We start from the raw sequence: 24,189 nt of genomic DNA on the forward strand, positions 1-24,189 counted from the left end.
CATTAACACTCTGTGGAAGATGTCTTGAATTGTTAATTTATATTTGGTAGATGTGTTGTTACAAAACTCACTGAGGATTACAACACACTTACCCAAGTGCAATACTCGGCACCAAGAGACCTGTGTTTTTGTTCTGCCTTCGGTAAATCTCATAGCCTGCACATTCAAGTGTTTGTGGTAGGCTCCAAGTCATCCATTTTCCCCTTGATAAATATGACAATAATCTTGCTTCTACAGCAGAGAATTAATTATGTTTAGACCTGGTAACTGTTGCCTGTGTTTTTTTAGCATATTTGTTCACTACCTTTGGAGTTTACAGGCCATGTGGCTGATTACATGTCTTCAGGAGCTGAAAAAACCCTTGTGGAAAGGCTTCATACAACTCCTGTAAGCTGCCTCTAGAAGACCATCATTTATCTTTATGTATGTTTAGGCAGGTTTCTGCAGATGAACGGGAGCCAGTCCTTAAATTTTGAGCTGACTGGAAGTAGTGCCGTTGCATTACCACACAGCCGAACCTTAGTAAACATACTGTCTTTTCAGCAGGATTTAGCACCGCACAAAACACTACGGTAACTGCATAGTATAAACATCCATCTGCCTGGACTAAGTAAGCATTTTGTAAAACAATCCAAGGACTCAGTTATTACAGATTTATATACAAAGTCAGTCCACATTATCATAAATTAATTTTGCTAAATTTTCATCAATTGGTGGGAATTACATAAACCAATATAGTCAATGGCCTAAGGTTCATAGGTCTTGATTTCAATGCTGTTCTATACCACAGACTTTTTACGTGGTCTTGGTCAAGTCAGTACCTTTAGATTCCTCTAGAAAATGGAGAAAGTAAATTGATTCTGCTTTTCAAGGTAGGAAGACAGTCTAGGTTTTTTGAAGGTTTTAGATACTAACATGAGGGAATTCTTTTAATCACTTAATAGACTTTTATACAATTTTGTTAGTATCCTTCTGAACAATGTGTATTTTAGGCTGTCAAAAGTAATGGAAAGGAAGAGAGAACAAACTAATGTTAAAGAAATGTATAGGAGAAAGTGAGTGATCATGACAGTAAAGTGTAAAAAATGTCTCAGCAGTGGACTCCATCCTCATATACAGGGACAAGCAGGCACATGGCCAAAGCAGGATGATGCGATACACAAGTGCATGATGCATCAGACATCAGGGAAGTAGTAGGAGGACAGAGGATGAAATGCCTTGGCTCCTTTCATTCGGTACTGTACATGGAAGCCTTCTCCTGCAAGGAAGTAGCCTGGGGCAAAATTCTCATCTAATACAACTTTGCTGCTTCTTTTATATTATATTGGATATTGCTAAACATCATTGTATGGCACACATCACTGCTTTTCTTTTTTATTTAATTCAATTAGTTTATTTTTTTCTCCATAATGCCCACAATAAGAATGTATGATTCTCACTCTCTGTTAGCTTGAAAGCATTCCTAGTTAATCCATCCATTATATTATTTGTAAAGAGATGAAAAATTCTCATATACAGAAAATATTTCTTAAGGATAATGCTTTAATCCAGACCTTTGTTGGAAATACAACTTGTTATAATCACAATTTACTATTTTTGATTTCTTTTTACTTCCATGAAAATGGTAGAATCTATCTTTTTTGTGCAGTCACATAGAAGAGTTGGATGCAGTATCTTGCTAAATTGTATATAATTGGTGCACATCTTCTGTCCTTTTAAGACCCTCAGAAGAACAGCGTGCCTGCTAGACATAGTCTGTGATTTGTGAAGCAGGCTAATTTTATTTCTCATTAATGGATTTTTTTTCAGTTGTTAATTTAAATTCCCTAATTACTGTCTTCATTTTTTTTCTCAGGGAAAAAATAATATTAAAACAAACTTGGCAATTTCCTAAGACAAGTTGTCTCTCCTTTGATCTGTGGCAAATAAAGTGATACCTTTTTCACCTACTCCTTTAACAATGCCTTTTTGCCACTTCAGATCCATTTTCTCCCTTTTGTCTCTTCTCCTTTTACCCTATGTTTTATTCTCTATCAGCACGCTCCTGCTAAGACTTCTTCATCTTTGTTAGTAGGTCATCCATCACAGCTGCCAGCTATTCCAACTTTTTTTTGGCAGCCAGCCTCCATCCCCTCATTCTATTATTAGATACTTTTGCCTTCTTAAGTGTGAGGCACTCTCCACATCTAATAGCTAATGTATTCAGCACAAGAAAACTTTATTATGTCTTAGATTATTTTCCTGCAAAATAAAATAAGCATCATAAACCCCAGAAATTCCTGTTTATTCCCATAGCTAAATTTCTACCATAATGTTATTATAAGAAAGTAACAATTACATTATAATTTTGAGAAAATTAAAAATATCAGATCATAAGAACAGAGAAAGCTGCACTTATGCAAGTATAGTTATGTTTGGACAAATAGTCACTTTCATTCCCACAAGCAGAATAACTATTTTCTTTGTCATCCACACAATCTTGTCATTAGATGCTGAATCCAAAGCCACACTCTCCAATACAATTAATAGAAGAAAGTTATTTTAAAACAAAAAGGACAAAAGGGAGATTTTTCCTTGGCAGTCAGACACTCAAAATTCAAAGCTCAAAGGGTCATCGTTTGAAAATGTAACACCATACAGAAGCTGCTATATATCAGAGCCTGCCTTGCAGCCAGCGGCTAGCTGTCAGTTACCATATTGCACCACAGGTTAAAACTCCACTTTTACCAAGTCCTCCTCCCTCAAAAAAAACCCTCTATCATCAGGAACATTTCCATTCACTTTACATCCTTTTGGATCCCAGCCTCAAGAAACTGGCATCTCTTACAAAGTGCATCCTACCCAGCAAATGAAATACACGCTTTATTATCTGCCAGCAGACCTCAGGACCTTTACTACGCTTCCATATACATCAGGAGAAAAAAAGAAGTCCTTCAGATAAATTCATGTTGGGTGACCATTTTGATGGTCAGAGAGGTAAATAGAGAGGCAAATAGAGAGGTAAATAAAGGGATATGAATAGCTGCTTTAAGAGAAAAACATTGTGAAGCTCTGTTAAGGTATAAGGTCTACTTGGTCACTCAGATATTCTAAGAAAACGGGTGTCAAAGATCTTTCTTGACATAATTCATATATTTTCAGAATTTCTCCTTTATCTCCCCATAACATCTTACAGTTTTAGTTGAAGTCTGACATTATTCAGGGTGTTGCTGCTCAAACTAAGATGAAAATTCCTTTGACATTTCTGCAAGTTTTTATTTTTGTCTACTGGTGGAGGATCAGGGAAGATACAACCAAATGACTAGTACTTAGTGTTCTGCTTCTGATTTACCAGCCATTTAACTGCATCCACTTGTTCATTAACTCTACTAATGTTTTTTAAAAACAAACAAGGAAAGAAAAACTGCCAAGAGTGTTGTCAATATTGCTTAATTTTTTTCAACAAAATTAATCTGTTTTCTTGAAAATGTTATCTGTCATTATTCTTTTATTAATTTAGGGATCCCCAGGAACATATTATCCTATCAAACTTTGGGTAGCATGATTTTACTTTCAGCATGTCTTGACAGATTTGCTTATACCAAGAAATAAAAAGTAATGCATGTCCCTCAAATATGTCTGCATTAATCTTAAACATGAGGAAAGGTCAAAATGGAAACAAACCTAAGAAAAATTTAAGTTCCTGGTGGCAAGGTTAGAAAGATTATTACTAAGCAAACATCTATAAAGTGAGCAACATATCTGAACCAAATCTCTCCTAACTCTTATTTAAGAGTTCTCTAGGATGTTTTTCTCAACCCTGAACAGTTCAATAACAGCAGATGACTACAGTGTTGCCTTTAAAGATAGGACAAGTTTTTAGGCTCTGTTATCCCACTCTGTCCCACTTTTCATTGTCATGATGTCACTGTATGCAAACAAATCTTCAGAGCCATTCCTGGAGGTCTTTACCCACCCCTACCTGTCTGCTAACCTCAGTAATATACGTAGACAGCTTTATCATGTTACCTTTTTTATTATCTCTGGTACTTACAAGAATCCAGGTTAAAACACAGTTTCAAGTCCTTGCAGAATTACACAAAGGTTCTTCAATATGTTATTGAAATAAGTTCAATATTTCTCAGCTCAGATTTGCTACACTTTTTAAACAATCTGTTGAATTAACATATTACCTGACTTTGTCCTTTCTCTATTACTTGATTTGCATTGAAAAATTTTTCCTAGTCTCATAAAAACTCACAAATTACATTTCATAAAAAATATCAGAGATAAAATAGTTTATAATATTACAATTTATATAATTGTAAATAAAATTGTAAACCATGGATAATATTAAAATATTACACTATCTTACTGAGATTACTTGAAAGACCTCTTTGCAATATAACAATAATTTGTTGATTGATTTAGGATTTGGAGCATTCCTTTTGCTTTACAACTTTTTCAGTTTTATAGGATCAGCCTGCCACAGAATGCTGTAAGAGCAAAGAGGTTCAGAGCCTATCATTTCCGAAAGTAGGTTCGGTTTTCAGTGTCTGGGAAACTGCACAAGTTTAGAATCATAAAATCATAGAATATCTCAAGTTGGAAGGGACCCATAAATATCAGTGAGTCCAACTCCTGCTCCTCACAGAACTACCTAAAACCAAATAATATAACTAAGAGGATCGTCCAGACACTGTGATCATGGTGCTGTGACCACTTCTCTGGGGACCCTGTTCCAGTGACTGACCACCCTCTCAGTGAAGAATATTTTCCTAATGTCCAATTTGAACTTCCCCTGATGCAGCCTCATTCCATTTCCTTGTGTCCTGTCATTGGTCACCCAAGAGAGGAGATCAGCAGCTCACCCTCCCCTGCCCTCCTTGAGGAAGCCATAGACTGCTATGAGATCACCCCTCAGCCTTTTCGTTTCTAAGCTGAACAAGCCAAGTGACCTCATCCACTCCTCATAAGTCTTGCCCTCAAGACATGTCACCACCTTGGTTGCCCTCCTTTGGACACACTAATAGCTTGATATCCTTCTTGTATTGAGGCACCTAAAACTGCACACACTACTCAAGGTGGGGTCACACCAGTGCGATGTAGAGTGGGACAATCACCTCCCTCAACTGGCTAGTTATACTGTGCTTGATGCATCCCAGGACATGGCTGACCCTTTTGGCTACCAGGGCACACTGTTGACTCACACTCAACTTGCCATCAACCCAGACCCCCCAACCTTTTTCTCTGGGGTGCTTTCCAGCCTCTAATCTCCCAGTTTGTATGTCTAAAAAGGATTACCCCACCCCAGGTGGAGAATCCAGCACTCGCTTTTGTTGAATTTCATACAGCTGGTGATTGTCCAGATCTCTAATCTATCCAGACCTCTCTGTAAGGCCTCTCTACCCTCAAGAGAGTCCCCAGCTCCTCCTGACTTAGTATCATTGGCAAACTTAATGTACATTTGATTCCTGCATCCAGATCATTTATAAAAACTTTTAAGAGCACTGGCCCTAAAATCAAAGTCTGGTCTCCCCATATCCAGGGTCAAAGTTTTACTGGTGTTTTTTCTCCTATCACCAACAATTTGAAATTCAATTATTTGGTGGTCGTTGTGACCAAGACAGCCACCAATCACCACTTTTCCCACGAGCCCCTCTCTATATGTAAACAGCTATCTAGGAGGCTCCCTTGGTACCCACGCCAAGAAGTTATCTTCAACATGCTTCAGAAATTTCCCAGAGTTGTTTGTGTCTGCTGCATGATATTCCCAGCCAATGTCTGGGAAGTTAAAATCACCAAGAAGGACATGGGCAGCTGATCTAGAGATATCCCTTAATTCCTTGTAGAATAACTCATCAGTGTGGTCATTGTCCTGGCTCGGTGGTTGATAGTAGACTCCCACAACAATTTATTTGCTTTCCTCTTCATCTTTACCCAGAGGCTTTCAACCATGTTGTTGCCAAATGTAAGTGCCATATAATCTAGCCCCTCCCTTACATACAGTGTCTCACCTGCCCTGCCTATCCCTCCTGAAGAGTCTATAACAGTCCACCACAACACCTCAGTCACAGGACTCATTCCACCAGGTTGCAATGTGCCAATGATGTCATAGCTCTGGGACAGGGCCAAAACTTCTAGCTCATCTTGTTTATTCCTCATGCTGTGTGCATTAGTATAATAACACTTGAAATGTGCTCCAGTATACTCAGCACACTGTGGAGCAGACTGAAGGAATTTGCTAGCACATTGTCCCTCAAACACTGGCATGTTGCTCCCAGGCTTATCTCTAGCAAGCCTTGTTTTATCCTCCTCTCCCTTCAAACCTAGTTTAAGCTCTTTCAAAGAGCCCTGCTAACTACAATGCCAAGATCAGTTTCCCACTTTAAGACCGGCGTGCCCCATCTGTTGCAGCAGGCCTAGTGTCATGTAGACCGACCCATGATCAAAAAAACCAAAATTTTGCCACTGACATGAGGCTCAGAGCCAGGTCTAGATCTGCTGGCTTTTCCTCTTTCTTTCTTCATAATTCCCTGCAACCGGAAGGACAGAGGAGAACACTACTGGTGGTACTGATCTCTTAACCAGTCGTCCTAAGGCTCTGAAGTCTCTCTTGATTGCTCTTAGACTTCTTGTTGCAACTTCATCGCTGCCTGTCTCACAAATCAAAAATGGACAGTAACCTGAGGGCCGTACCAGGGTAGGAAGCCTTCTTGTCACATCTTTGACCTGGTCCCCAGGGAGGCAGCGGACTTCCCTAAGAAGTGGGTCCGGTTGGCATATTGGGCCTCCTCTTTTTCTCAGGAGAGAGCCTCCTATGACCATGACCCATTTTTTTTTCTTAATGGAAACAGTTTTGATGCAGGGCATAAGCCAGTTTAACCTTGGTGACACCTCCAACATAGACGAACCATCATCCTCATCATTGTTTGGTTCCATTTGCAGAGCCTCATACCTATTATGCAAGGGCACATGGGAAAGTAGGGTAGTCATGGAGGAGACCTGCGTGGTACACCACACAGGAACTTGTTGCCATTCCTACCTATCCCTTTAGTCATTGCATTCTGCTGGGTGGAGAGAGAATAGGAAATCCTCCATATCATGTGTCCTCTCTGCCTGACACGACTGCCCTAGGGAAGGTAGGGTGCAGTTCCAGTAATCTATCTCTCTCTCAGACTCCCTGATACACATCAATCTACTCACAGCCTCCCAGAGCTCTACCACTAAGGTTAGCCTGATAAGAGCTAAAAGACAGCCTTCTCTCCGTCTTTTCTGTCAAATTAGCTTTTGGGTTAAAAACAAGTCGACCATGTCTAGAATAAAACTTCCTGTGCACTGTCAAAACAGCTATTAGAATATATTCCAATCACCTTTCATTAATATTATACTGGCCAAGGAGACGTTGAATTTTATGAACAGTAATGGAAAACAGTTCCAAGGCACCCCAGTGGACTGGTAAAAAATAAACATGCATGAAGCATTCCTCCAGATGCCATGTATTCCTTGTACATACCAACACTATACCAGGGTTTCCCAGGGCCAATGAAAAGAAATCAATGATTCATGAAACTTACAAGGTGGTATTCAAAGAAATGAGCAACACTTTTCTCACTGTACTCTGTGGAGACAAAATTGCTGATTCAGGCATGCAACACCTTTGTACTGAATCCACACAGAGCACTAATGCATGGGCTGAAGAATTTCTGACAAGACAGGAGAAAGATTAAATTGCCCAGGAAATCAAGGAAGACCTTTATTATACTTACACTGTACATAAATATGTGGTTATACATGTGTGAGCATGTGTGCATAATGAATGTGTAAATGAAGCTGCATTTTTTCATTTGTGGCACTCTACTTCGGGTCTGTAACAGAAGATTTTTTTAAGACACTATCACAGAATTCAATAAATGGTTTTGGGTTTAGCTTGATGTAGTGTCCATACAGACAACATCATTTAAACTCTGGCAGTTCATTAGCTTCCCCTTAAGACTCATGTGAAAGCGTTTTCCTCCTCTGTGCCTCTCTTACATGTTTGGCATGACAAAATAATATATAGCTTTGTTATGTAAGGTTTTACTACAGCAGTGTAAATCTCCTTGTTACCAAATACATAAAGGTGCTTCATTGTCTCATTCAAGAATTCTTTAAGCAACAACTTTAAGTTAAACTAGGATCTTAAAGCTATAACTAACTTGCGCATTTCTGTGCCACACATAAATTAACATTGGCACTGTCCTTGGTAACTTTCTGAGACCTCTCACTGTGCCATTTTTATGGAGATCTAAATTGCTCCTATATTCTTCTTTTCACTGTGTGTTTCTAAAGGAAATTTCACTACCTGTGAAAGCGGCCAGACTGGAACATATGGACCTTTTTTTATATATATAAAATATGCTAAGTAATAAGAGGAAATAAAATTCTCACATCTGACCTACTGCCATGATTTGTCCTGACGACGAGATCCTCTGAAGGATGAAAGCATGTTGTTTTTCAGTCCCATTCTGCCTTCTTTTCCTTTTGTACTGAGAAAACCAGCCAAGTTGTTAACAAATGCAAACTGTTACAGCATTTTGTTTTATTTTGTATTCATTTTCTGGTGTGGAAAATTGGACTGTTAGAAACCAGACTGAGATCAATGTATTTCAACATGAAACAGTTTTCTGAAAGTATTATCTTATTTTATGGTTTCACCTTAGTAATGGAAAGCTGATGTCTACTCTTAGAAATATGACCACTACCCCTGAAGCAGTCATACAACCTCTGATTATGAACATAAAAATATTTCCAGATATAAAGATTGCTAAGAAGTAGTCTAACCCCATGTGACACAGCCTTTGAATGCTGATGCTGCATCTCTGACCACCATTTAGAATACGGTTACACTGATGATGTTTCTCTATTTCTTAAAAGAGGCAGCTGGTGAAAGGACGTTTCTTTCCCAACTTGTAAGATCTATTCTTGTCTTTCACTGAAAAATTAGATAAGAATTAATTGAACATGATTAAATACTATCCCACTTCCAGATAGTCTGTCGCCAGTTGCTTATCCATTCTCCATATGTGAGGCAGAGAGTGGATATTTCTCCTGGATCAGAGTGACAAAGCCTTCAGGGATTATTTTTCGGAAGAAGTCTGTCTTTCTTTGCAGTGATACATTTCCTAGAGTCATCTGAGGACCTGGCTGTGAAGCAGATGTTCTCTTTCCAGGGCACATTTTGGCTTTGGCTTTTGCTCTTTGTGGTAAGGCTTTTGTTTACTATAGGAGAGGAGGAGCTCCCTGGCCCAAGGTGTGTGAAGCAGTTGCCCTACCACTGTGTGGTCAGGGATCACAGAGGACTAGAGTCACTGATTTAGGATGGCACCTCCCTGGCCTGTGTTCCTATTTAAATAAATAATCAAGAACTCTCTTCTGAGCTCTGTGAAGAGTTTAAAACTTTCTGTAGACGCTAGGGTGTTACGTGCTCAGAGAAACCATTGGGGTGGAGTCAGCGCTCTGGCCTTCACTGATTCCCATTTTTTTTGATTATTTTATCATCTTTTTATTAGAAAGTTTTTTCAACGTTGCCTCTTCATATCTGCTACTCTGAGGACGAGATGAAAAATATTCAATGTTATTCTTCTCTTTAATAACAGAAACTGGATTTATTTTTTGTAAGTGGGAAACAACCTCAGTCCTGGGTTTCACTTTGCTGTGCAACAGAAAATATATTTTGATATCTAATAGAAAGCATATCTACTTTTACTATTTTCCCATGAAATGATAAAATATATGATTTGATTTTTCAGGAGGTTTTGAACATGTGACAGCCTTAATCTGGACTTTAGAGTACATAACAGATCTCTAGTGCTTTGAAAGATTAAAAGAAAGAATACTGTATTGAAATATAGATAGCATGTGGTTGGCTACAAATTATTTGCATTCACCTCCTGAAGTGATTTATAATTTAAGGTTGCTATACTTCACTTTTTTCAGCAGCAATGGGTTTTAGTGATGTGTTCTTTTCTAAGGCCCAAACTAAGGAGCATACCTTCCAGTGCAAAATGACTTACCAATGTAAATACAAGCCAACTTAACCTATAGATAATAGCATATACAACAGAAATACTAAAGGCTATAATGCAAGAAATGCCTGTTATTATTAATTGGAAGCAAGGAGCACTTAGCTGTTGTGCTCCTGTGGTCCTCAAGGCTAGTTGTAGGGGACTTACTAAACTGCCTCCACAGTGTCTGTGCAAAATCTCCTAAGTTTTGCTCTCTGGATGTAGACCTACAAGGATTTGTGCATAGCCATTTGCACACTTAATCGCTTGCTTTCTATCTCATTTCATGGGCCTGTGTGCCAAATTCCCTTTCCAAGGTGTCCTAGAGCTGCAGCTCTACACTGTTCATGGTGACTCACCAAGCTGAGTCTCTCCATGCCATGTGCAAGCAGTGGATTTGGACAGGTAATTTCAATGTTATAAGCAGCTACGGCTGCACAGAATTCCTTTTAAGCAATACAGCTTAAGCTTTTGAATAACACACCATGACTTCCAGCCCAAGTAGTGTATGTCACTGTGTTAAGACTAAGTAGCAAGTGAAGAATCTATCATTGATAACTTACTCCCTCTTTCCCTTAAATATCCGCAACAAATTGTGTTTTTCAGGCCTTCTTTTAGTTTGCTTTAAGGAGAGAAAATGTATGTTTTTTTAAGATAATAAGCATTTAGAAAGCATTATAGTCTACAACAGCCTTAAAGAGCATATCACCAACTGCTGTAAAATGTTTCCAGTTCCCCTTCCTGCTTCAGCCTTTCACAAACATCTAGGAGAGAAGTGGAGGAGAGAGAGAGTTGAAGTGCTATTGAAAACATTTAAACTTCAAAGATGACATTAGATTACATTCCTGAGAGGAGTATGCTGTAGTGTGAACATAAGCATAAAAATTTTGCAAGTACTAGCAATCTCTGGGGTTCCAAAATGCACTTTCCTTTATGGCCACTGCATAATGGCATGTTTGCACAGATAGGTCTTACCTGTAGACAGCAGCACACCTGAGGAATCAATGTAGTTAAGAAAGAAAAACACAAAAATAAAACAGACTATACTAGTGATATGCTAAATAGTATATTTCAAGACCTCTCGATTGGTTAAAAAAACCCAAAACTCTATTTGCCATAAACCCAACAATATTATTACAGGATCTTAGTTCAATACAAGTTATAGACCAGCTGTTGAACACTACCTTTAAATTCTTCTCTCATTCCCACTTGTGCAACTATATCAAATAAAATAGGGTCATGTGGGCATATTTTCTACTCACAGAGTCTCAATGTATGAATAGAAAATAAAATATCTCAGTGCATTTCAGGAAAAATCTAGGATGTAGGATCTTTATTGTCTGCTGATTCTTAATGTAGTACTTACAGCCTGAAATCTTGAGATTTCATTCTGTTTACGTACACTCACTTAATTTTATTTCAAATAATTTTTCCATAATATCTTTTCAAGATTACATGGTAACCTCGAAAGACCAAAAGTCTGAAGGCTAAAGCTATACAAAATCCAACAACAAAATAGAAAAAAGGATTTTTTTATCTTTTAAGGGAAAAAGAATTCTGACCACAATGGGGTAAAGTTATAAATTTTCAGGTATGTTAATGTATTCAGGTGATGAAGACATAGTTGGTAGTGATGTCTCAGTACAAAAGATCATTTTAATGGTAGATATGATTGCAATGTTGGAGTTTGATCTTTAAACAGTTTTACTTCAAAGTCAGTAAAGATAAATTTAATGTCTATCTTATCTGTTGATCTTTATGTATTAATTTCTTTTTGTCTAATAAAATGTTATAATCTGACCAATGTTCCAGTGGTTGAAAGTTACTGATCTTAAAGTACTTTTTACTGCAGTCTCTGAGTTTAGTAGTTTATAACATGGTGTTCATTATCACTTCACGACTGCTAAACTGCATGAGACAGACTTTTTATTGCTTGTTCTATTGACAAAAATGCACTACAGCTGCCTTATATTTTAATGGTGGTTTAATGATTGTTATAGTAGTTAGCATGCTATGAATTTATGTTCAACACAGATTGCCTCAGCAGTACAATTAATAAGCGCACAAATACACTTGGTGAAGAGACTTTCAGACTCCCACAGGAGCAGTCACTTAAAAATTCCAGCATGCTAAACCAGAACTTCCTTGTTTCTGCTTGTCAGACATGGAACAGAATTTTCAAGTGAGTTTCAATTCCAGTTCAATTTCTCCCTATCTTACATTTATCAAGGTTCCTCACCATGTTCTTCACCATGAAGTCAATTTTAAATGCGCAAAAGCAGGCCCCTGCCTTCTCCGTGACACTTTTTATGAGACTGATATACAAGATTCCTACAAAGTCCAGCATATTGCAGCCCAGTTTCCTTTGCACATTACACACAGTGAGGAGCTTTGGTCCCATGTTAAGAGATTGGACTGCCTGGCCTCCAGAGGTCCTGCACCATTCTCCAAGTCTGTGAAATACCAGAACACTAATGCGTAAGTGGTCTCATGAGTGTGGGAAAGAATCAAATTCAAATTCCTGCAGATTTTTATTTGAATTGTGAACTTTGATTAAAACTTTCCTATTGCTGGGGTATCTATAACATCTCCCTCAGAGCAAGCAGAGGAGATGTGTTTCCTCAGTGTGGCTGCCTATTGCACTAGAATGTTTCTCAGTGTAATTCCCAATGTGAAACTTCTGTTGAGTTTATTTGGATACTACCAGGTTCAACAGTTGGCCTACCCAAAGATGCATCGACTTCCTTCCTCTTCCCCTGAAACACCAATCCCTCCTGGTCACATAAACCTCATTTTCTTGGGAGGACTGGATAAAAATGAAAGGGAAATAAGAGAACCTATTCAAAAGTATCTTTAATAAATTCATCTTAAGAGAGATAATGGTGCTGTCTGAATTTATTATTATTGCCTACTGCACCTCGTGCTTAGGAATGGGAATTTGAAAATTTAAAATTACTAAGGGTTGTCTTATTAACTGGCAAGCAGGTGACAACGGAGTAGAAGAGTTTATGTTTTGTTATAGCTCTAATCGATGATCAATCTGAATGAATTCAGGGCAGGAGGCAAGACCTATTTATTTTGTTCAGCATTTGATTAGCTGGTTTTGCTTGGTTCTCATTTTGTGTTTTAATTTTTCATAATCAGAGCACTTAGCTGTCAGAATGACAGGTGGTTATAGAAACTAGAAAATTAAATAAATAAACCCATCACTTGGGCTTATCTGTGCCTCCCTGTGATATCTGGCCTCAGAAAGAACTCCCTTCTCCAGCACAAAGAACCTGGAAAGATGAAGCAGTCCAGAACATGCACAGCACACATTGTTTCTCAGAGCTGCCGTTTCATACTACCTGAAAAGTTTGCTTTATCCTTATGCAAAGTTTGAGGCTTTTCTTTAAAATAAATAGTGGCCAAGTAACTTAAGAATAGAATGAAAATGAAAGACAGGATTCTCACATAGTCCAGGCTTTTGACCTGTAGCATTTCTCCATTTTCTTCAAAATAGGGTTTTCCAACCTCACCAAGTCAGGGGCTTTTTATTATAAAGGAAGGATGATGAGGACTTTTGTTTCTCAAAGGCATTCATTCTAGCGGAAGTGGAAGAATTAGTCTCCTTTCAGTACAGCTTCTGAAATGGAAATATAAACATTGGCCAGGGACTTTGAAGACTGAAAAATCTATGTCAACAGCTCCTTGGAGTTTATTGAATTTGAATAGTCTCAGTGAAATGTTTTCAGTTTGGTGAATGATAAGGACATTGGCTCAGAACTGGTTTTGGTATATTCTGCTGGGACAGAAACTGTTCTTATCAGATGGATGTTATCTTTATTCCAAGTTTTTGAAGGACAGGAAAAATTTTAGTACTAAGTATAATTTAGTATAATTTTTGATGAAGTAGACTATATTGAAGAAAAATGTATTTTGTCCATCCATATGCTCCTACTGGTATTTGCATTGATATTGCAGTAGCGTTTATGGGCATTGTGTTACATAGCACAAGTGCACGTATCTAGAAACATCATTTTATAAGATAAGAACAAACCACTTATAGTAGTATAAATAGAGTATTACAGGAAATTACTTCTTTTGCTTCTGAGATGGCCACCTCAGCAGAAGTATATCAGAAAGAACAGATATGAACATATATACAACCTTTCTGGAATCTGACCAAGCCAAAGTATAAATCACCATCTCTCAGCAGACTGAACTCATCTGTTACCCTTCTGCTTCCATAGCACGGTACCTGCTTTTGGAATGCACTTCATTCTGATTCAGTTCCTTTCCATCTATCATCTTTGCTCAGATTTCCCTGTAAGGAGACTCACTGCATTTTAGTCATGCCACCTGTGGCAAAGCCGCTATCTACAAAATGGTCAGGTATACTGCTGTGAATCATGCAGCAAAGTCATCCTAGGCTACATTTTGGTTTGCTAAGGTTTTACAAGAAATCTTGTAAACTGTTTCCATTGCGTTTTATTTTCCTAGATGCCATCTACACTCTGTAGTCCCTCTAGAAAGAGATCCTTGAAGGTCTCGAACGTCTAAGTTGCTAAAAGAATTCATTTGTTCTGATACAATTTCATGGAAATAATCTCAGAGGAAATTTAACATTCTGTAGAAAGCAGCTGCCTGTGTATATGGCTTTTGTTAAGGGTGACTTTGAACATTTTGGTTTCCTAATGAATATAGCTAGCATTACAAGGCACCTGTGCTAGAGGGTGTGCTTGTGACAGAATGTGATAGAATGAAGTGATAAGACACATTCAGGTTCAACATTGTTCTTGTTGCTGACAGTAGCTGTTTGTGACAGGTGGCTATTTCTGGATATCTGTGTTATGTTTTGGGGTTTTTTTCTGAACTTTTTTGCACTAGATGCATTAATAAATTTTATCTGTGTTTCTAGTCAACAGCTTGCCAGGGGAACATGGAGAATCTGCTCAGACAACCTCATCTACAGACTGACTGGGCAGAATTAGAGCTTTTTAATGCTGACCTGAAACTGCTGCTGAAACATCCGAAACCAAAGACACCACTTTCAATAGAGGGATGATGAAAAATGGCTGACAAAGGCTTTGTTTGCACTGTCTTTGGAACACAGGCTCAAACTTAGGCTTGATTTTGGAAAGAATGATAGCTCCAGCAAGCTCTGTCAACAGAGGCATGGGCTGTGCATGAGTCTTTCCTCTAACTTACCTGCAATGGTTCACTGCCTAAATGCCCTCCTGGGCATCCTGTTCCTTTGCTTCACACTTGGTCCAGGTTCAGAGGTAGGTAAATGTGCTGTGCAGTGAACTGGGCTTCAGCACACAGTAGTGTGCCACAGTCAGCTCCAGGCTAGTGTAGAATAGACTTAGTCTTGCAGCCTGTGCAAGGCGTATGAGGCAAATATTAATTGTTTAATGAACTACATTGGTCAAATATTGTTTTAATAATGGATTTTAAAACTAGCCAATGAGCCAGAAGGACAAGTTAATAAAAATTATTGAATACCTCTGACTGAGGAACCCAAAGGCTGTGTAGTAGAGCGAGCAAGAGGTGGACAGAAATTTACAGCCATGCTGGAAGGACACTTCATTTTGTCTTCAGGTTTCCAGGTTGTCTTTATTTGTACCAGTGTTAGATAGCAAGATGCTTATGTTTATCCAGTCCAGATTCTTTTTTTTTTCTCTTTGAAGGAGGTTAAATTAAATCATACTTCAGAGTTAATTTCAGGGGGAAAGTAATTAATAAGAAAATTCTCCAGGTGCTGAGGGAAGATAAAGAGAGTAGGTCAAAGACAAATGCAACAGTGAATTCACACATAATGTGTTGCTACTGTTGTTTTCAGGTAAAGGTGAAGCCAACAGAATACAAAATTGGCTTATATAGTATCATGTCAAGCTGCAGATGAACCGCAGATAAAAACCTGTGGTTATCTGTTAGTATAAACATATGACAGAGAGGATACATTAACTCCTATGTTTTTAATGATAGGGTTTCTAGACTTGGACAATGAGCAAATGATAGTCAAAAGTAGATTTAGTGATCAGATTTATATAAAATACATTTAGTCAGAAGCATTCTTTCCCCAGTAGAATAAATTATTCCATTAGCAAATGCTCACTCACATTTATTATGTACAAATTGTTGTATCATCAATATGCTCTGCACCAAGCATTAATCTGCATTGTCTTGTTAATAAAAAGTCTTCTCCGTGGGCATGGTACTACAGATCTCAAGGAACATCAGTCAGTAGTGATGGTTTACAAATCAAACCTAGTGGGCAAAGAAATTTAGCAGTGAGTATCTCGTTCTGAGGCATGTAAAGTCACCCACATGCAACACTTGAGCTGCAAACATTTCAGTTTGCCAAGGGTGATGAAAAAATTTCAGTAGTGTATACAACACTTTACAGTAATACTCAGCACCCGCATGTTTAAGTTCACAGCAGTCGATAGGGCATAACAGTGAAGAAGTGAGATGACATAACTGAAGTGCAAATAGCTGGAACATCTTCTTGTCTGTGTTCTGGCAGGTTGTGGAATATTTTCCAAACCAACAAATAACATCATTAATGCACATAAAGGTAGGCTCACCAAAGTTCCAGTTAATGTACAATTGAGAAAACGTCAGAATTAGCTTAATTGTATTGCATAGTTCTTTTCTATTTCAAACTTCTACTGTTTTATGATATGAAGTAAAATTACTGATCTTTTAGTAAAGCATTTCAAATATGCATAGCTTCATTTTCCACTATGCAAAACAAAGTACTGGTGCATTCTAGTTCAGCTCACTAGTTCAGGAACACCGTAATATCAGGAAGGATTCCACTGGCTGTCCATGAAAGTGAAATCCTGTCAACTTTTCCCAGTTGCAGGAAAAGAAATGGATTGCCAGTTCTTTTTTTTTTTTTCTCTGCAATTCCATAAATACTCATAAATACTTTCTGATGTGACTCCAGGGAGTTTCCAACATATAGGAGAAAGCCCTTCAAATAATAATTAGACACAGCTTCACAATGATGAGGCAATAAAACAGATTTGAGATGGTAATCTTTATTACAGTTTTCAGTTGATAATGTGGAAAAAGTTTGCTACATAACACAATGTTCATTTTGCTACCATTCCCTTGTTGTAAGTGTAAGTGTGTAATAGTTGATGTCTTCCTGCAAACCAATAATTTGAAAGAATATCACTCTGCCACGTACAATGTTTTTTAGGTATTGGAGTACGATGATTCCTTTCATTACAGTCTCTTCTGGGCTTTTCTATTACACAATCACTAGTTATGAAGGACTGTATACGTGGGGGTTTATGTCTTCCTACTTCTACCAATAATTTAGGTTAATATTTGAGACTCTTTCTCTGCTTTGAGCCTTTCACCAAATTGAACTGTGGGAGCAACAAATACATATATCCACCCATCAGAATTCGTTGTGTTACAGGTTTTGACTTAATCCAATAGACTTTTGGGAAGGAATTCAACATGCAGTTTAGGACATTGATATTTAAGTATTTACAACACAGGATGAGTCAGTTATTTAAGCCTAAATAGCAGGTGTTTTTTTAAGATCATGTGGGTATCCCACCTGTCTATAGATACCAAAACAGAAAGCATAAGTCTCCTATAGGTCCTGTGCTGCATCTGCCAGCCGGTGCAGATTTCTTGGTTGGCACTAGACCCTTATGTTCCAGCCTAGATGCCCATATGTGAGCTAGAAGCTCCCATTATGTCCAGCAGAGATCTGGTAAATACAGTCATTGGATTATAGAAAGTTATTTAATTCATCCTTCTGTAGATGCTTACATTTCAACTGCGTAGCTCTCCTGAGTCCATTGGATTCAGTTCAGCACAGATACTACCAGATAGTAGCACTGTTTTGCTTTACATTATACTAGGACAGCTGATTTGCAACCTTTGTTTGTCTTCATATTTTCAAAAAGGAAATTTTGATTAGAGGTACCTGACCTCTTGATTTAACATTGCTTTTAATCTCTGTTTGTTACAATCTATTAAGCAGCATTCTGAATCTTCAACAGACTTGTTTTTCCATCTCTGATTTGAATCCAGTCAGGATGCTGCTTTCTTTTATATGTCTCTTGGAAATACCTTATCCCTGCTTTATTAGCCCAAATAGCTGGATTTGCGTGTTTGTACTAGCTTTGTGTTCTTTGCAGATTTTCTAGATTAAATTGATGCTGGTTCTTCTATCTAGTTTGCTATTCTGGGACATTGATTGTAGTTTCAAAATGTGTGGTAGTAAGCAATGTGTTTTAATATCTTGCAGATGTTTCTGGTTTAAGTTGGAATGTTTCTCCTTTAATTTATGGCAGGTTTAACTAAAGTTCTTTCCTTTGGTCGACTCTTCATAAAGCTAGTAATTCTAGAGTATCGCTTGAGCTCCTGTGTCATGTTTCAGAGACTACTTAAAAATGTATCTTTCCATTCATGGAATGTTGGGTTTGTGCTTTACAGCTAGTTGTCATTTATGATTTTAGAGCTGATGGCTGCTATTAACTCCAGTTTCTCTGTATAATCCTCAGCTTCCTTTTCTTAGAAGGAGTTTGTGCAGCTAGAGCATTTATCTTTGTTTCAGGTGTTTTTCATCTGACCTTGAAGAGTCAATAAACACTGTTTCCTAGTTAAAGTACGGAAACATTGCTTCAGGCTTCTCTTCCAATATTTTTTCTTTTTTTAATCCTGCTTTAAGGGGTGACATATTTGACCATATGTTGCTACTTAATTGCTTTTTGTTTTTTATATTTGCTTTATTTTTGCATGTTACCCATAGGTAGTGATTTAAGATGATGTGTAAGCATTCATAAAGAAAACCAGCCAGCTATTCACTTCCCCATATTCTTCATGCCCTTCTCAATACATGCAAGCATATCCACTGTAATGACAAATAAAGTGTTTATTTGAAATGGGGGCAGGGCTCCATTATGTTAGGTTTTTCTGCTCCATTAATAAACTGGGAAAAGGACCAAACAGGTACTTATTTTCCTCCTGAGTTGTTCTTGGTTTGCACCTGGTATTGGAGCTTACTCAAAGCCTCCAACACTATGGAACAGAATCCATTCCCATGCTGTAAAGCCTTCTTGACAATGATAATCTTGAGCTGTCTTGAGGCAATTTGTTAACCTCTAAAGTTCATATTTCAGTTGTCAACAGTAGCAGCATTTGATTTGCTGAAGTAAAGTACTCAGAGGAAAAAAAGGGGAGGGGAGAAGCGAAAGGGTTTTTTGAAGAAAAAGCGGGGATGATGCAAAATGATCATGGAGAAAATAGCCACTTATTGCCCTTGCACCTTTCTGAGGATATATTTAACAGTTTTATGTAGTAATCCTACTTGAAGAAGTTTAGAGAGGATCAGCCTTATGGGATCATAAAGTTCAGGAGTTTATGGTGATTGATTGAATAAAATAGGGATGCTAATTCATGATGTGCAGTATGGCATAACTCCAGAAGAGCAGGCTGAGGGGCGGGATGCAATACAGTGGCTGGGCAATAAGCCAATGCACAGCATCATTGTAATTGCAGATGAAATAATAATTATTTGTGATAGCTTGCTAATCAGTGAAAGCATGGAAAAGGCTGCTGACAAGCGCCATCAAGGTAATTAAGGTGAAGCACTGAATTTGCATAAATTTACACTTTGATCATTGTTCATAAGATACCCTCTCTCGAAATAGACTTGGCTGGTTTCAAGATGAGCACTAAATCAAAGCAAAGGAGTGCAATAACTGCACAACATCAATAATTCTTACAAAATACAGATGCACCTTACATAGGCAATTATCTAAAGAATCTATTGTCCTTAATCAAAGGATGATACTCAAGTTACTTTTTCAAATTACCAAATAGTCCTAGTTAGCATATGCCTTTCTACTTATAGGTCTTTAATGAACACAGAAAAATCCTTAACATGAGATATTTGGAAAAGACAACATTTAATTATGTATCTTGCTCAAAAAACATAACTTGTTAAATGAGGACTGCTGAAACTGAAGGTATCATTCCCTGTATTATTTTGGCATGCTTGTGGAAGCTATCTTGGAAGCATGTATTTTATCATTTTCTTTAGGAGCTGCAAATACGATATTCTCATGATCTCTGGCTCTAAGTCCTCACCTCTGAAGGAAGGCTAAGCTGTAGTCCTTCAGGCATCTATCCTGGTTTCCTGAGTATCAGCTGCCAGCATAATATTGGCGCTCAGTCCTGCAGCCATAGCTCCATAGTCTGCATTAGCTCCAGTGCTGTGTTTCTTTTCCCTTTGGAAAACAACAGTGGGATTTCTGATGGTGCAGTCTCCTAAATAAAATAACAGTTTATGTAAAACAAAGGACTTCGGGCTCTCAAAGCAAACATGCAAACAAGAAAGATCTACACTGTACACATCTATTGACTCTTCCCTGAGGTTTATTGCCTCAGTAAAACCCCACTGAGACTCCTGGAATACCTCTCTCTGTCAACCTTTCTCTCCAGATAGTTTCTGACAACTCATTCCCCATGCTCCTCCTTGCTATGATTTTTTAAAGCTTTTTACTCTTTTCTTCCAGATTTAGTGGGATCATCTTACTAGAAATAGTGATAGATTTTAAACTAATGATGGTCAATCATGATTTCTGAGTATTCTTATTTATATTATATTTCTGTTTGCTCTGATTTTGACTAACTTCATCCTGCAGGAAACTCCTTTGCCTCCCTTGCTGAACATGTAATATTCATGCTCCTAAGTATTTCAATATCAATATATCATAATGTAAAAATTCCATATATGTCATGTGGGTAACTGCATATACACATAAAATAATAATTTAGCTGCCAAATAATCTTAGCTACCCATTCTGATAAATTGTTCTCTTGCCTCCTTGTGTTTCACCTCATCTTCCATCTACAACAATGCTGGCGTAATATTAAGAATCATGGCTACTATAATTGTATTTTGCTGTAAGTTTTTTTACATGTTATTTATTTATTGCCTTTTATTTTATTCCTGTCTTGTGTATGGTTGTTCACTAGGAAGCTGTAAACCATGCTGTCATATTTGAGCTTTGTTTTTTTAATTTTAGCCATATATTTTATTTTGCCTAGATACTAAAATTCACTAGAAAGAAGAAATTGTATTTGTCTAATACAGTATGTGCTTGGCATGTTTTTATATTCAACTTATTTAGAGAGATGATCTCTTAAAGCTGTCTCTCTGACACAGACATGCAGCACGTAACATTTGCTTTTACAGTATGGCAATAAACACATCCACTGAGGTACCAGGGATTTTCTAGTAAGACAGATCTTTCAGCATGCTGCATTTGTATTCCATGCAATCTTCATGCATCAGTGTAATTATTTGTTTGAGTCTCATTATTGTATACACAAGTGTTCTGTGCACCGTTCTCCTGGTGGTGCATATACTAGATATGACTTTAAAGTGTCCTCTGTTCTGTCACTGTTTTTCTCCTGTTTATTAATAAATAAATCAAGCTATTCTATGGAATAGTAGAGAATTAGGACAGGAGATACATATCAAATGTTGAAGCTGTATTCCTTATTACAGATCTGATGCTCTTATCACATAAATATAACTCATAGGTAATTTCTCAGCTGAAACTAAAAAGTTATGTAGAAATGTGACAGCACTAGAACCCTTTTGGAAGTTCTGTTTGAAAGCCTGGCCCCAGTAAATCAGTAGTAAATGCATACTGATTTCATTGTGGCCAGGGTTTCACTCATGGTATTCTGAAGTTTTTCTTAAAACTATATTTGTTTTTTTGAACCCAGGATATCTTGGTCTTGTTTTGCTACTGGAATGAGATGTGGCAAGGGAAAGAAGTATAAAGTATACATAAAAGAAATATGCATATTTTTCATAGGGATTTTTTAATGAGGGATTAGATACATAGGAGCTTAGGGATTAATTAACCAATATCTAATTAAAGCAGGGTTCTAAAATGGATTCTCTGTAAATCTGAAAGTCACGCTGAAGGAGAAAAGGTGGATTTTTGTAGCTAACCAATTACATAAAAAAGAATGGGGGAAAACCAGGAAAAGAGACTAGAAAGGTGGGAGAAGGAGGTTGTTTCTGTCTCTCTATTCCTTTTGTCTGTAATGGACAAAATACTTGACTTGGTTAACCCATTTATTAACCTGTATTCACAAACAGTACTCTAAAAAGTCATCTGTTTGAGCAGTAATGCTTCCTGTAACACAGGCTGAATAAAGAGCTGGGGTGTCTTGCTATGTTCCTACTTACTGCTCTCTAAAGTGGATATGACTCACTGGGGAGGGGAGGAAATGTACATAAGAGGAAGCACTTATACTGAAGTCTACTCTCATTAATTGCCCTTGATTATATTATCATTCTTTTAGCTGTTTTATACCCATTCTTATATCGTTTTCTTTACCCTAATATTTTTACTGCATCTTCATCACATATACACTTTGGTCTGGTGGCTTTCTTAGAGTACTCTTGAACACAGTCACTTAGACTTTCACTATACTAAACCCAAGATGTTTTCCTAGAAGACTAACATGAAAAACATGATGATTCTCTAAAATAACATCTACTTGTATTTTGATTTTTCTTTTTTTCAAAAAGCATACAAAATAGAACCAGTAGCTCCGGGGAGAGGGAATGAACTCTGCATGATTTAAAGCTTGTTTTCCATTTGAAAAGCAGCTTCAACAGAAGTTCTAAGTCCAGATTATAATGCAGGTCCTTTTTTTTTCTCTCCTTCCACTAATTTTAAGGCTAACATGAGCCTTAATGAACTTCTATTTGAAGCTCCTATATAATATCAACTATAAAATTTCACCTTCCAATACCTTCATTGAATCCAATAATTTTTGGATGAATAAGTACAGATTTTACAAAGATAGTCTTAGCTCAAAAACTTTTATGAAGGTTCCTCTACCACTTCTCCAGGGAAATGTTTCAAAAGGTTAATCACTTTTAAAATACGTCTTTCTTCCCTTTTGAGTTTGTCTACCTTCAATTTTAGCCCTTGAATATTTAATACTTTTGGAAATTAATGGTCAGATGATTCTGCAGCATGGCCAAACACTAAATCTTTGTCAAGGTCATTGCTTCTTCCCAGGATGCAGTTTCCATTCAATAATCTTTTGTCCCTCCATATTTATGTATTTTCATCTGACTCTTGGAAAACTGGCAGTTGACAGAGCCCATTATTCCTTTTTGACTGTGACCCTCTTCAAAATGGTTTGGCTCAGTTTAAAAATGACCCCTGTTATTATCTATCACTTCACCAGTCCTTGGTTCTCTACGAACCTTAACAGAGAATTGTTTATATTTTCTTCACATGTCTGCTGGATACATTGAGTAGCATTGGATTGAGGATTAATTCTTGAGGCTATATATTCATTCTGTGATTTCCTATTAGTGATTACATTTTGATATCCACCAGTTATCACTTTGTCATCTATTGACTAGGTACTATATCGATTTTGAATAGTGTTAATTGCTTTAATCAGAATGTTGTGTGGTAAAAACCCAGTTTAGCTGACCACATCAATTTTCCACCAAAGTTTAAAGCAATTCTTTTCATTAGAATTGACTAAACCAAAAAGTTATATAGCTTGATGAAAAATCTGTGGTTTACAACAGTATTTGTCTGATTGTATAGAACAGACACAGGCTTAAGCGTGCTGTTTGCACTGAAACAGTTGCCAATCCCAACAAAAGCTACCATGATCATGCCACTGTTTGATGTAATGGTTTATATCACTCTGGGGCCAAACTGCATAACTTTACCTCAATAAATATGAGAGTAACATGGTCAAGTGTGAAAATATCTTCTACATCATTACAAGTATAAAATGTACCGTTTCATCTGTAGTTCAAAAATAATGGCAGGTTGTGTTCTGTATACTTCCTGTTGCTAAATTTCATAAATAAAAATGAAGTGGCTGTCACTCCAGGAACCCTGGTGACATTTTGTTACTGTTACTTCAGAAAACATGGGATTTTTAAAAATTTTCTTTCCAGCAGTGCCTTCTATTGGTGGTACATTTGTTTCACAGGCATGACTATCTTTCTGCAGGGTTGTATCTGAAAGTTAAATACACAGCACTTATAATTCAAATCCGCTTAAATAAAAGTGACTTCAAAACAGGTTTTGGGTGAAGTTTTTGTGTATTTAGTTACTTCTTATTTTTCTTATTTAGAATT

The sequence above is a fragment of the Phalacrocorax aristotelis genome, chromosome 1, assembly GCF_949628215.1.
Source record: "Phalacrocorax aristotelis chromosome 1, bGulAri2.1, whole genome shotgun sequence".
NCBI classification, from domain to species: Eukaryota; Metazoa; Chordata; class Aves; order Suliformes; family Phalacrocoracidae; genus Phalacrocorax; species Phalacrocorax aristotelis.